Raw genomic sequence first — 10300 nt, forward strand, 5'->3', positions numbered from 1 at the left:
GGAGCTTGCTGGGTTAGCCTGAGGACGAGGAAGTGGCCTGAGGACAGGGCTGAGGGCAAGGGAGCTTGGTGCCACTTCTGCTGGGGTTTTGCATGTTGAAGGTGGAGGGCTTTGTCTGAGTTTGCCACTCCAGGGCAGCCAGGGCTGTGTGTTTCTTTTGGCTCTAAGATCTGTGGTTAGCGTTGGTCACAGAGTGGATCAGAGGCTGCTCCTCCCGGTGGCTGTGCCATCTGGGAGCTGCAGAAAGGAGGGCAGAGCCTGCTGTCCAAGCGGAATCCAGAGGTCGTGATACAGGCAATAGCAGCCCCAGCCCCAGGTGGGAGTGTCTGTCCTTGGTGGCAGCAGGGGACAGCTGCCATCAGAAGGCCCCAAGGTTCTCACTATGCAATCCTTTGTGGGGCGGATAACTTCAGCAAAGTGCAAAAGGCCTTGCTGGTCACCCATCTTGGAGGAACCTAGGGACTCTGTATACCCATTTTCAGCCAGCCAGAGCGACTCATTCTCCACCATGCCAACAGCCACCCCTAAGAGGAACTGGACAGAAGGAAGGAAGGGAGGTGAGAGAAAGAAACATATAGTCTGGCTGCTGACACTCTTAACCTCAGGGTTCGGGGGGCAGGGGGGTGACAGGTTCTGGTTACCTGCGGAGGCTGGCCTGATGCACAAAGCTGTGGCTGAGCTGGGCGATGATCTGATGTACTTCTTCTGTACATGAATGATCGTCTAGGGCAAAGCCCCAGGGCTGGGGACCCTGAAGATGCTGGCCGGGGGCAGGCACAGGGCATTAGATACAGCTGGGGTGGGGCAAGCTGAGATCCCAGCACTTCTGGCATTAGACATGGGCAGGCAAGGCTTGTCCTTGATGAACTGGGCTCCCTCAGAACAGCATGGGGAGTGGTTGCCCAGTAGGGAAGGGGATGGCCACCCTCTCGACAGCATCCACAGGACCCCCTCTTCCTCCTGGGCATGGTACCGCTGACCATGCAGCTGACCGCAGTCTTGGTTCCACACCCTTGAGTTCTCTGCGGAGGCACAGAGTGGAGACAAGTGGCCACGGCTGGGGCCCTCAAGGAGGGCTGCTGCATAGGACCTGGAGCTCAGACTAGGGAGTGGAAAGACCTGGATGGCATAGTGGGCAGGCCCGACCTACATTTGATGTCGCATATCCCAGGTGGCACGGGGATCAACAGAAGAGGCCTCCATGCGGACTCTCTCATCTGGGCTCTTCTCACTCACGTGTCTGACACCACAGGTAACAGTGAGTGGGGAGAGTGCGCCAAGAGCCCCTTGACAGGAGTCCCTCCCGTATCTACACTCATCTGGCCTGCAAGGTGAAGGAGAAAGCTCTCCAGAGCAGGAGGGGCCTGCACTGTCCTCAGCCTCCTCCACTTCAAATCTCTCTTCCCTCATGCTGGCCTGGGCCTCTTCTAGCTGCCACTTTTGTTGTGGTTTTGGTTTTGTTTGTTTTCGAGACAGGGTTTCTATGTGTACCAGCCCTAGCTGTCTTGGCCTTGAACTCACAGAGATCTGCTTGCCTCTGCCTTCCGAGTGCTGAGGTTAAAGGTGTGCGCCAGCATTGCACGGCCTAGCTGCCACTTTAACTCAGGACTCTCAAAGCCAGGCACAGTGGTTCACACCTGTAAGTCCAGCACTGGGGAGGCCATGCAGGAAGGTCAGGAGTTCGAGGCTAGTCTGGTCTAGAAGGTGAGATACTACCTCAAATGAAATAAATAGGACAAATCTCTTTTACAAGCTTCTCTCTGGGATTTCAGTCCTGTATTGCAAATTGCCTAAAGGGCTTGGCTGTTTGGTGTCCTAGCAAATTCAGCAAATCCAAAACATTCCCCTTTAAGTACTTTCTCAGTACAACACAAACTGTAAGAAACACACAAAAAGCTGATAAATTCGACTGTGTATAAGGTGTATACACGGAAGAAATCATAGCAGAGTTAAAAGAGAAGTCACCAAAGATGCTCACAAGTTAATAAAAAGGGGCTTAGCACCCTAATGCATGGAGGATTACTTACAAACCATGAAGAAAGTGATCAATGACCCAGGAAAATGAGCAGAGGATATGAAGAGGGTTCACACAGAAAATTCAAATGAGCAAACAGGAGAACCAGTCTAACAGGGTTCATTATAAGAAAAACTGAACATTGGAACTGTATGGACACACGTTTTAATTTATCAGATTGCTGGAGGCCAACAAAGTCTAACAGTATACAGTATTTCGCAAGGGGATGTGGAAACAGTGATTGTGTGTGTGTGTGTGTGTGTGTGTATGCATGTGAGTGTGTGTGCAAGAGTGTGTGTGTATGTGTGTGAGTGAAAAGCCATTTGGCCACACTGATGAAAATTGTGAATGCAGGCGCCCTCTGATTTAGCTTCGCTACCTCAGGAGTTTATTATACAATGATACATTTCTTGTAAATATGAACTTGCTGCAGGTAATCTGTGCCCACTGGCAAGAAACTGGCTAAACAAAGAACAGATTCAGGGAATGGCATATTCTGCAGTGTGCGTGTGGGAGAATAAGGACGCTTTTCAGTAGTAGTTATGAATTATTAATGATAAATTGGGGAACGCAGGAAGCGGCACCCGTGGCAGCGCTCGTCCCAGGGAACAGTCAGTCAGAGGTGCGTGCTCTCATGGGGAAGCGGAAGACAGATGCAGAACACAGACTTTTACTTTAAGCCTTTCATAGTTCTTGCATTTTGAATGCATATGCATGCTATATATATGCATGCTATATATATATGTGCCATATATATAGTGTCATATATATGTATACATACATATCTCTATGGAAGGAGAGAAAGCCCCACTAAATAGCCCATCATCTTCCTACTTCAGGAATGCTAGGTTACATGTGCACCATGCCCAGCTTAATTATTTAAAAAATGTAAAAATTATCCATTTCTCCCAATAATTCCTATATACACATGTTGTGGGGCGCTCCATACACAGAGATCCCTGATTTGAGCCAATCCCTGCTAGGCTCCTCACAGCCCAACACCAAAACTGCACTGCTCCGTTACCCACCTTTCTCTTACGTTTTCTCAGCTCCACTGTAAGGCCATCCCAGGCCTAGCTCTGCTGCCACACCCAGACCTCCTGCTGCCTGGTGCCTCTTGTGCTTTCTAGGAAAGGGTGTGAGCATTTGGACTTAGCCTCAGCTGTTGCCCCCGAGACACCTTCACCCCTGCCACAGTGTCTCTCCCCCCTCACGGCACTGTTTCCTGACCACAGTTTTCATCCGCTGACTGACACGGACTCTTCTTGGCTTTACAGGCACTTTGGCTGAGCCTTCCTTGTTCTGCTGTTGTACACATGAAATAACCCTGTGACTCAGAAGTTAGGAAGGATTTGATAACATGCCAGGCTTGTCCTGTAACCCCAACACTAGGAAAGCCGAGTTCCAAGGGCAGTGAGGTCAGGGCCAGCCTGGGTTACACAGAGACTCTGTGTGTGTGTGTGTGTGTGTGTGTGTGTGTGTGTGTGTGTGTGTGTGTGTGTGTGTGTGTGTGTGTGAGAGAGAGAGACACACACACACACACACACACACACACTGTGGAGAAAGACAGAGTCAGAGAGACAGACACAGACACACACAGAGTGTGAACTAAAGAAAGGGTCCAGAAGGATGTCTAATCATCACGTGAGCTGAACTCCTTCTTCACGTGGTCAGGGAAAGTTCAGATTCTCAGGATCTGCAGAGCAGGGGCACTGACAAACACATATATCACCATGGTCATACAATACAGCAACCAACCCACCCCCACAGTCCTTAGTCAGTCCTCATTTTTCAGCTCAGAAGGTCAAGCTTGGGTGTGAATTGAAATCACCCCTGAGCTTTTGAGACTCTGTCTTTGGGGTTCTAATATCAGAGATTCTTTGCATGTGTGTGAGTGTCCATGATGTGGGAATCAAATCGGAGGCTTTTACACCAGTCCTCAACCCTTGGATTTTTTTTGGGTTTTTTTGTTTGTTTGTTTCGTTTTTTGTCTTTTTTTTTTTTCGAGACAGAGGTTTTTCTGAATTGTTTTGGAGGCTGTCCTGGAACTTGCTCTGTAGACCAGGCTGGCCTCGAACTCACAGAGGTCCGCCCGCCTCTGCCTCCCAGTGCTGGGATTAAAGGCATCCACCACCACCAACCGGCTTAGCCCTTTGCTTTTTGAGATATATAACCTTGTAGCTCAGGTTAGCCTTGAATTCTTTATTTTCCAGCCTTTGCTAAGATTAAAGGTGTGCACCATCATGCTTGACTCTTATCATTGAAGGTCCCGATTCTGCAGGATGGACAAGAGTCCAGAAGCCTGCGTTTATTTGACCTAATTTTTAAAAAGGTTTATTTATTTACTCTGTGTTCAGAACACCCCAGTGATCCTCTCGTTTCCATCCCCACAGGGCTGGGGTTCCGTGTGTGCACGGCCGTGCCAGGCTCTTCTTACGGGTGCCAGGGATTCAGGCTCAGGTCCTCACGCTCGTCCAGAAACTGTTCTTGCCACTGAGCCATCTCCTCTGCTCCCTTTATTTATTTATTTATTTAAACTACCTTGGTCCTTGGAATCAAATATTTAATAGTCAGCCGGGCGTTGGTGGCGCACGCCTTTAATCCCAGCACTCGGGAGGCAGAGGCAGGCGGATCACTGTGAGTTCGAGGCCAGCCTGGTCTACCGAGCGAGTTCCAGGACAGCCTCCAAAGCCACAGAGAAACCCTGTCTCGAAAAACCAAAAAAAAAAAAAAATTTTAATAGTAGGTAAGCGCTAAAATTTTTTTGAGACAGTCTCCCTGAAGCCCAGGTTGGCCTTGAATTCACTGTGTCTGAGATTGACCCCAAACACCTGATCTTCTTGCTCCCACCTCCCAAGGATGGGGATTATAAATATATACTGCCACACCCCATTAGGGCTGGTGTTCTGAGTAGAGAGGAGAGGTCTGGCGAGGGTTCTAGACCTGCACCGAGTGGTTCTGGCAGTTTGCCTTAAGTTGCAAGCATTCAAGAAAATTCTAGGGTCAGAGATGATTTGTGTGTGTTTGGCAAAGCCTGCCGACTGATGTCAATGCCAGGGACACCATTTGGTTATACCAGCCCGTGCTCTGGAGGGGCAGAGTGTAGTCTCATGGGCTCCTGTGGGTAAGATGGAAGTCTGTGGCTTCAGGAGGGAATTAAGAAATGAGTCTTCTTGGACCTTCAAGGAGCAAGGGTACCCACAGCTCTAGCGCCCCGCTGTCTTCTTTCTGAGTGACATTTTGTCTCTCCTGTGGAGGCTGCAGACTTGAAGTTAGTCAGGCCAATGAGCTTTGACGACCTCATCCTTCGGAATAGCACATGAAAAGAATCCTAAGGAAACTCAGAGCTGCCCCCAGTCTCCTCTCTGGCCTGCGATCCAAGGGCATGCCAGTCATGCCTCCTCTCTGTCAGAAATGCTACCTGTGTGCCTACGCTCTCAGCTCTAGCCTGAGTACCAGCTGCCTGTGTCCACGGTTGTGAATGAGATGGGGACTGAAGGACACTCGATCAATTAATCTCACTGGAAAGGGGGTATCTGAGTACCCTCCCTGTCATTAGCTGCCCCCCCAAGACTAAAGGGCACAGAAAATTCTTGTCCCAGGTAAGATAGACTTAGTTCCTCCAGTAAACTAAAAAAAAGTATAAATTTGTACAGAATTTTGATCTAGAACTTTCTGAAGACTCAATAAGCAATATGGCTACTAAGGGCTTATCAGGTTAATATCACCAATCAGCGTAGCCGTCCTGCTCTTGGTAAGAGGGGCCACTGAGGGCAGAGAGGAGAGAGTGGAGTTTTACTGACTCTGATCCTTGCCCTACAGTTGGCTAGGAGAGTGACCGTACACATATCCCTTGCTTTTTCTGACGTCCGTTTTCTGTATTAGGACAAGGATGGACTCTCATGTTTTCACCTAGCAAGGCTTCATCAAGTAGAAGGGGAATCCCCAGTGCCACGTCCTACCCCTTCAGCCAGGGGGTATCCTGACAGGACGCTGCAGCAACAATGAACCTGCGTGGGACATCACAGGCCCATGAAAACAGAGTATTAAGTGGCGGTAAGCCGGGCGTTGGTGGCACACGCCTTTAATCCCAGCACTCGGGAGGCAGAGGCAGGTGGATCTCTGTAAATTGGAGACCAGCCTGGACTACCAAGCGAGTTCTAGGACAGCCTCCAAAGCCACAGAGAAACCCTGTCTTGAAAAAACCAAAAAAAAAAAAAAAAAAAAAAAAGTGGCGGTAACTCACTCAGGCTCATTAACCTCTGACTCAATCTCGAGGACCGAATGTCACCCTCAGAGTCTCCCTGGCCTGTGTGAGTCTTCTGACAGTGGGAAAGCGTGCCTTCCTAGGAACACCAAGGTGCGTGTTCCATGTCAGCCAGGGTCCCATGTGTACCTTCCCCTCCTTCCTGCGGGGACCAGCAGAGGGCAGGGAGGTCGCACTCACCAGGTCTCACTTTCGTCTTTGAGGAATGGTGCCTTCAGTCTGGCTACTGTAAAGGGAAGAATGCACACATTAGCTTCCCATCTGTCCCAGAGCAGGCTGCACCACACACACCGGAAGTCCTCCGAGAGGCGATCCCCTGCCAAAGCTTAAGAGCCCATGCCGTTCCATTTGGCAGAGGCAAAGCACTCTTCCCGGTTCCTCAGCCACTGGCCCAGGAAGACAGAGTCACATTACTGAGGGGCAGGGTTGTCCTACAGCCCTAGACATGCCCTCCCTCAGTAGGACACAGGACTTGTGTGGGGTTCTCAGGCTGCCAACCCGCAAGGATGCCATCTCTGTTAGAAAACTGGCTGATGGAGTAACCAGGTCCTGACTGTTCCTAGTAAAAACAAGGTTGAAGTCCTACAATGTGTCATGTTGTTCTGAGGCCTTGGAATCCTGAAGGACCTGAGAGCATTGTCCAGGCAGAAGTCTCCACAAAGACTGTTTTGTGGGGAAAAAGCAGAGAAGACAAAGGACGAAGAAAGTGTGGTGACAGGTGTGGTGTCAGCACTGAAACCCAGCTCTGAGGCATCCAGGTAGGAGAACCATGACACTTCTGAAGTCAGTCAGGGCTACACAGCAAACAAGACCAGGAACAGGGTTTGTGATCCTAGTGGGGGGATGAGGGGGGAGGGTGGTGACGGACACCACGGCTTCCTGATAATGCGAGCCAAGGGGTCCACAGAGACAAACTAGGGATCAGTAAACCCCGAGACTCACTCCTACCAGTTAGGTGTTTTCAGTTTGCAGAAGCTCTCGGGCCAGGAGTGCTGCTGAGGCCGAAGCTGCAGGCTGGAAGCCAGAACCAACAGCCACGCATCTCCCAAGGAAGCTGGCGACCCACAGTCCCAGCCCCACTGAGGGCCATCCCGGCACCCAAGCAAAAGGCAGCCTTTTCTCCGCAGTTAACCGCGCCATTAATTACTTTCAGGGGATAATTTCTTGTCTCTCTAATTAACTAAGACAGTGATTAAAATCAAGTCCCCCATAGAATTCCTTGAGTTTAGAGCATGAGGAAGTAAGTGCCAAGCAACTTTTCTTAGCTCCTGCTTGTTCACGGATAAATGCCACTTAAAGAGCGGCTTCGGGAGAAAGCTCCCGCTGTCCAAGAGGAACCGGGAGACAGAGTCCATCAATCTGCCTGTTTGTCAGTTTCAGAGAGTTTGGCATTTCTGAAAACGGTAGGCAGCTGTCAAACTGCCCACCCCAAACTGCTGCTGAATGAGAAGGGAAAGGATGCTGGACTTCAGGGTGGAGCAGCCAGGAGATGCGGGAGCCAAGGCTCCTGCATAGGGTCCTGGCTCTTGACGGGCAGCCGGGGCCTAGCAGCACTTGGATGCACTTCTGTCTCCCCAGGGATCCAAGGCTTGAGCCTTGGAAACATGAGGGGGGCAACACAAGCTGGACTTGCTTCCTGTCACAGAAAAGTGAGCAGATGCTGCCTCAGAGGGAGCCGTGGGGAAGTGTTTATAGAGGGAGGGATCGCAATTAGATGAGGGAAAGCTACCACACTGACCTTTCTGTGTTCTTGACTCTGTTCCTGGACACGTTCCCTAAAGGGAACGGGAAAATAGGTTAAGGATGTGAGGGAACTGTGGGGGTCAGGGAGGTGGGCGTGGTAGGGTGAGTTGCTGCAAGAGGGCCTCACTTTGCCTCCTGCTGTTGGGAGGGCTGAGAAGCTCAGTCTCAGGCTGGGAGCTGGAGTGGACCCTGGGCAGGGCCTCTATGGATGCTGATGGAGGCTCACTCTATAGAGTGTGAGCAGAGTGGTACAAAGCTAGAGCTTTGAGATTCCGGGGGCGGGGCGGGGGGGGGCGGAGCTGTGCTGCTGTGAAGAGAGCGACCCTAATGAAGCTAACGACAGCGAGCCCCACAGAGCGGGTGCTCGCGACAGCTTCTTTATTTTCTAGATGCTGCTGCCATCCCGGACCACTTTCTAGGACCAGGGCGAAGACACTGGACATCCGCTTTTGTAAGTCAAAGTCAATATTAAAATCAAGGTCAATTTAAGCTGATATTCAAAACTAAATGGGGAAGGGGGCTGGGGAGAAGTGTGCACTACTCTTGCAGATTCGGCTCACAACTGCCTGTAACTCCAGCTCCAGGGGCTACACTCTGGTGCACATACCTATACGCAGACACATCATTAAACAAAAATAAAATCTTAAAAGAGCTAGGGAGTACAGATAATATCCAAAACTCATTCCAAAATGATTATGTTAAAGCAAAGGAAAATACCATGTATTTCAATAAAGGGATTTTTGTTTGTTCGTTTGTTTTGGGGTTCAAACTTAGGGTTTAGTGTGTGATAAGCAAGTGAGCTAAAACCTTAGCTGGGAGGGGGAGAATCTGACATGTTTGGTTGTTTGTGCATAAAGTCCTAGGACACCTGACAATCTGCCATACTTCTAGCAGGGACAGTCCAATGGCTAGGGGGCAGGAGTTGGGAGTGGAAACTTTCTATTGTGCATCTTTTAAAATCTTGAATATAAGCCTATTAAACAGAAGCAAGTCCCCCACCCCACCACACACACGCACTCAAGCTTCAAGACTAGGTCCGTGGAAGGGCAGTGTTTAGCAGAGCCTCAGTGGGTCTGGATGGGGCTTGAGGTTGTTAAGTTCTGCTCTGGACAACACGGAGATCTGAAGATTGAATTCTTCCTCCATTAAGATAGATAAAGACACTGTGGCCTTAAATGAGCCTGGGCTCTCTTTTATTCTTATTTACTTAGCCATTTAATTTTTTGTGCTACCTATTGAACCTGGGCCCTATGTGCCCGCTAGGCAAGCACTCCACCACTGAGCCACACGCCCAGCCAAAGCCTGGCCTCTTTATAGGGTATATGTGGTTCTAATCCCAGAAAAGAAGGAAAAGCCAAAGAAGCATTTGGAAGATGGCAGTGATGGGGAGCTACAGCACCCCTCCCCCACCCGTGCAATCTGTAGGTGCATTCCCAGGCCAAGAGCTGTTCCTGGCCAGCAGGGCAGGCGCATTTGCACGTTTTATCTGGGCCAGGACAACCCGGAGCCCCTGGCCCAGGCCACAGTGAATGCTTCAGCACTGTAAACGAACCACAGCAGGGAGAAAGGGTGGTGCAGAGCTACGGACAGTGAACACATGTAACTGAATGGACGGGAAACACCAGCCTGGGTGGGTTGTCGACTGACCCGGGTCGTCATAGAGAACCATCAGCTGCCCTTCGGAGCGGGAGACCTACGTCTGGCTACACAAAGACCTGAAGGACAGCGGCTGCATGTGTGACATCATGTCTTCAGAAGAGACACAGGGCTATGGGCAAGGCTTCCCCCATGTACCCAGTACAAACTCTCTCCTGACTAGAGCTAAACCTGGCCCCCTAGCCTGGCCTGCTAGACCATACCAGCCTTGTCTGCCATCTTGTGGCTAAATGTCACCTCTGCATTTAGTGACAACAGGTCACTAAATGACTCTATCCCGTGGGAAGCTGGTCTCATGCTCTTGTATAGTGACAAATGTAACTCCATGTTGGACTCAGTTGCTTCAGCGATTCACCAGGAACTGTAAACTATAACTATGGTGCTGTCTGTGGAAAAGGCCTGATTCACGCAGGTGTAGGTGTGTCTTCGGGTGGGAGTCCCAGCGGGCACTCAGGTCAAGTCAGGGAGGGCTGACATGCCAGTGACATGGAGTCTCCTCAGGCCAGGCCAGGAAATTCTGCAAACCCTTGGGTTCCTGGAAGATCTTGACACACCCAGGAGTTACCTGGACCAAGCCCCTAAAACAGATCAGGGAAACCTGGTTCCGAGAGGAGCAGGGT

General features: G+C 50.4%; 1 long non-coding RNA gene across 1 annotated transcript; it reads left to right on the forward strand.

Annotated features, from left to right (window-relative positions):
• Positions 1-6220: 6220 nt before the first annotated feature.
• Positions 6221-9200, forward strand: LOC121141523. The gene is made up of 2 exons (XR_005878452.1): positions 6221-7039; positions 8414-9200. It is a non-coding gene; the product is annotated as an uncharacterized LOC121141523 (long non-coding RNA).
• Positions 9201-10300: the final 1100 nt, after the last annotated feature.

The sequence above is a fragment of the Mesocricetus auratus genome, unplaced genomic scaffold (genome assembly GCF_017639785.1).
Source record: "Mesocricetus auratus isolate SY011 unplaced genomic scaffold, BCM_Maur_2.0 Super-Scaffold_100007, whole genome shotgun sequence".
In the NCBI taxonomy this organism is placed as follows: Eukaryota; Metazoa; Chordata; class Mammalia; order Rodentia; family Cricetidae; genus Mesocricetus; species Mesocricetus auratus.